Source organism: Talpa occidentalis, unplaced genomic scaffold, assembly GCF_014898055.3.
Source record: "Talpa occidentalis isolate TD23 unplaced genomic scaffold, MPIMG_talOcc4v2.1 talOcc4.10, whole genome shotgun sequence".
NCBI lineage: Eukaryota > Metazoa > Chordata > Mammalia > Eulipotyphla > Talpidae > Talpa > Talpa occidentalis.
In genome coordinates, this window is record NW_023600993.1 from 93,174,744 (window position 1) to 93,179,152 (window position 4,409).

General features: G+C 49.9%; 1 long non-coding RNA gene across 1 annotated transcript; it reads left to right on the forward strand.

Annotated features, from left to right (window-relative positions):
* The first annotated feature begins 859 nt into the window (after positions 1-859).
* On the forward strand, positions 860-3,579 carry LOC129146142 (uncharacterized). Its single transcript, XR_008552655.1, has 3 exons — positions 860-1,331; positions 2,745-2,981; positions 3,138-3,579. It is a non-coding gene; the product is annotated as an uncharacterized LOC129146142 (long non-coding RNA).
* Positions 3,580-4,409: the final 830 nt, after the last annotated feature.

The following is a 4,409-nucleotide window of genomic DNA, read 5'->3' on the forward strand; positions in this document are numbered from 1 at the left end:
TGAGCGCCCTCCAGCCACGCAGGCTCCCTGGCCCTGACCTGGCAAAAGGACTTTGTGATGCACAGGGTGGGGAGTGAGCCGAGCAAAGGCACTGGGGTGGGGAGCATCCCAATAGGAGGGACATCTTGTTTCCAAAAAAAAAAAATCTGATTGGCTCAAAAAAATAAAATGAAGAATGAAGAAGAAAGAAACTGGTCCCAAGGCATGCAGTTGAGAATGGTGAGAAATCCCACTCTGGAACCCGGCAGGATCTTATCAGCCTTGGAAAGGACTTTTGCCTTTATCTGAAGAAATGTGAAAGCCACTGGAGATCTTCAGGCAGGGGGTGACAGATCATGCAGTGCTACATGGAGAAAGAACCATAGACTCAAGAGGCAGCAAGAAGCTCCTCAAGGCAGTTATGGAGGATTTCTGGGAGGGAGATGGTGGTGGGAGGACGGGAGAGACATGGGGCAAAGGCAAGACAGAGAAGGCTTCAGAGATAAACTCCCTAGGCCTCAGAGATGGAATTGATGATGGACATGAGATCAGGGGGAGGTGAAGTAGAGGAAGATGAAAAAAATGATGGAAATTTCCAGCCTGGTCCTTTGGGGGCATCGGGGGTGCTCTCCTTGATTTCACCTTCATATATCCAAGGGCATTCTCTCTATCCAAACTGGATTCTTCCTGCAGAGAAAGCACTACACCTAGAGACAGCTAGAAGGGACAAAGGGAGGAGGGAGAAAAGGATGTGCCCAGGGTGAGGATCCTGCTTGCAGACACCTCCTTGCGCTCTCAGCCTTCCCAACATCCAGGGTCTGTTCCTTCAAGGACAGTCTCCCTCGCAGATGCCGGCAGCTCCCACCAGCTGCAGCCCCACTGTTGGAAATTAAGCTGTAGTGTTTACGGGACTTAATTAACAAAATCACTCATCATCTCAGGAACTCACTATCTGGGCCTGACAGCATTGGAAATAAATTATCCCAGCGCCCAGTGAGGTGATCCTCAATCCAGTCTGGGGTCCTCGCTTGCCCCAGACCCCTGGCCCCCGTCTGGAGCCTCCCCTCTACCTCCAGTCCCCAGGAGCCCTTGCAATTAATAGCTAATTAACAAACAAAACAAACCTACCAGGTGGAACAGCCGAAAGACATTCTCAGCCCACAAAAGCAAGTAATTATTTGGTGTGGGCAGGTCTGGAAAAAATCACTTAAGAGATAAATCACTGACTCTCCCCCATCTTGAGGGGCTGATAGGATGAAGGAAGACTCCGTGAGATCAGGAAGCTGATTTAAAGGAAAAATGAAGCCTCGCCCATTTCCTCCACAGCGAATCACCAACCAAAACGCTGCAAGGTCTTGTTCCCAGGCTTGTTCTAGTCACACTGAGGGTGGAAGTACAATGTTCACTTTTAAAGTAATTATTATGAATCTGGGGTGAAAAACTGAGCCAGAGAGACACCTTACTCTTGTTCTCAGGCAGATTTATATTCTAGTGGCTTGAAAACAAACTAGAACTTATAGATGGCGATAGGGAAATGAAGACAATTAATAGGTGATGTGATGAGGAGTATCAGGCTAATGGCTACTTTATAGGCAGGACGATCAGGGAAGCTTCTTTGAGAAATGACACTTGAACCAAGCTGGCCTGCTAAGAGCAGAGGGAAGAATATGATTGGCAGAGGGGATGGTTTGTGCAAAGGCCCTGAGGTAGAAAAGAGGGAGCAAATAAAAGACTGGTGTGGCTGGAACATAGAGTGAAGAGGAGATGGATGGGGAAGGAGGTAAGTTTGAAGAGTAGGCAGAGACAGGACCTGGTCGAGCCTTACAGGCCACCCTAAAGGGTATATTTTTGTTCTAAATAACTGGGCAACTATTAGAGGGATTTAATTTGGAAGCACGTGAGAGACAGAAGTATAAATGGAGGGAGCAGGCACAGAGAGCCTCCCACACCCTTCCTTGTTGTCTCTCGCCCCACCCTAACATCCTAGGCACTGGCGCTGTCAACTACGGCAGAGTTCATTTCCAGAAGGCATCACTGCCGCCTTCTACTCAAAATGTAGTCATGCCCCAGATGGAGCAACTGAGACATGGCCTCTAAGTGGGCACCTTCTGGGGAGAAGCCAGGGCTTTCTTGCAGAAACCTCGTAACAGCCCGGGTACTGTCATGCTGGGCACGACAGGGCAAACCCCAATACAAAATGGGGTTGCCTGACTGTGGGTCCTCACCTGAGCTCTTAAAGGAGACTTATGAATGCTAAACTGCAGACGTACACAAAAGCTTGATAAAAGGTTCATTACAAGGGAAGCAGAAATGGGGAAATGAATAACTCAGGGAGACAAGAGGGAGATAAGTTGGTAAATGCGTCCTACCCGTTCCACTGACCTGGAACCCCAATGACCCGCCGAGCTGGCAAAAAACCAGCATGCCTGGTAGCCAAGAGGGCGACCCCGGCCGGCCACATGGCCAGTTACATACTCAACTGAGAGCCCAGTTGCTTAACTCCGCCCTCAGGTCCTTGCTGCCTCCCCTCTGGTGATGATGGGATTTGTAGTTCCCAGTGCCGTGGGGGTGGCGTCCACAAGCCTGCATGGAGTTTGCTCAGGACATCCTTTCCCCCCAACAATCCCAACATAAGACACAAGGAAACAGAGGCACAGAAAAGTTAAGTGCATTGCTTAAGAAGCTGGAAAGCAGCAGCATGGGGATTCAACGCTCGCCTACACCTCAACGCCTTCGGGGTGTAACCTATTTCTCTGGGATTTCAGCATCCACTGCAGCCTGGAAATCAAGTCTCATCATGGTCCAAAGTGAGGTCCCCGTGGGTCAGGGGTTCCCCTGAATGTTCCAGGGCAACTGTGAGGACTGAATGAGTAACATAAGCAAACGACTCAGCACAGCCCCCAGCACAACGCCTAGCATTTAGCAGGAACACAATCGATGTTTTATCTGAAGAAATGAAAGTCACTTCTACTTATGTTAAAGTGGACTCCATTCTCTCTGAAGTAAGGAGAGGGGCAAAGGGAAGGGACTGCGGCAAAATCTGGACCTTATAGTCAGTAAATCGCTTAGGAATTATTAGACTTGCTTTAAAATAGTTATGCTTAATTTCATCTAAGTGTGAGTCATGTAGAAACTGACATTTTTAAACCTTTAAACAGGGGCTCTTGCAGTATTGCAAAACTCCAGCGAGTCAAGTCCCAAGGTTGCCAGTCCTGGGTCCAGAGCAGGATCCTGAACAGACAGCAAGTGTCCTTCCCAACCCACGCGAGAGGCACCTCGAGAGCAGCCTTGGGGAGCAGAAAGTGGGTCTCCCGCTCTGCCGCAAGCACCCTAGCCAAGAGCCTGGTAACTTGGTGAGACTCATGCCACCAAGAGGGCCAAAAGTCCAAGAGAAGGAGGACAAGCCAGGCCTCCGAGGTTCCTGCCAGAGAGCCAGGTGAAGGCCGCCATGGCCTGGCACTCATGCCCCCCGACCTGCCATCTGGCAGAAAAGCAAGGAATCGCCCCCGGCAGCCTGGCAACATAAAGAGGTCTGTTCCCTCCCATTTGAAGGCTCTTGTTCATAGGACAAGACGTCTATTAAACTGGCAGCCTCGCCACCTTCTCCCCTCCCCTTCTCATCTCCTCCTTCCCTTGCCCCCATCCCTGGGCTCCACTCCCTTCCAGACAGCCTGTCCTGCTCCTGCCGCAGTGCCTCCTTAACAGGTACTCCAGGGGCTGAACCAGCAGTGCCTGGGTCAGTGGCAGAAGCCACAAGAGGCCACCAGCCCCACTCCCCTACCTCGAGGACACTCGGGGACTGTCCCCGTATGCAAAACAGCAGGCGCCTGAATTCATAATTGGACGTTCCAAAATGTAATTATGAAAGATGAAATGCTCCTCTCAATGAGAAGGCTGTAAATAGAATAATTAATTTTGTGTTTGCTTGAACAATTCTGTATTATGGACCTTACAGTGGAACTGAAATTAATTAAGTGCACCAGGATTTATGGAGGAGGTGAAGAGAGAGGGAAAAAAAAGAATTAATCCGAAGTAAAAGATAGATGAGTTTGGGAGTGTAATGATGTGTTAGCCTGGGGTATTCTTTAACAAATTTACCAGGCACGTTCTGGGTACAAAAGGCATGTGTTGACAGAATTATCTCAACTAATGCAGCTGCTGGTCAAAAAGCCAATGAGCAGGAAGTAGATGGATGGGCCAGGAGGTCCATGGAGGGAGCTAGAGACAGGGGCTATTTTTAAGCTGGCCAGGAGGGGGCACCCGTCGCCAGAGAGGGGCAAAAAGGGCAGGCAGAGAAGCCACTACCCCACAGCAAAGCAGGGGACGGTAAAGAGGTCCTAGGGTTGCAGAGAGGAAAAACAGAAGAGTTGGAATGTGAGGTCTAAGGAAAGGAGAAGGCCCCCCACATTCCTGGGACACCCCAGTGTGTT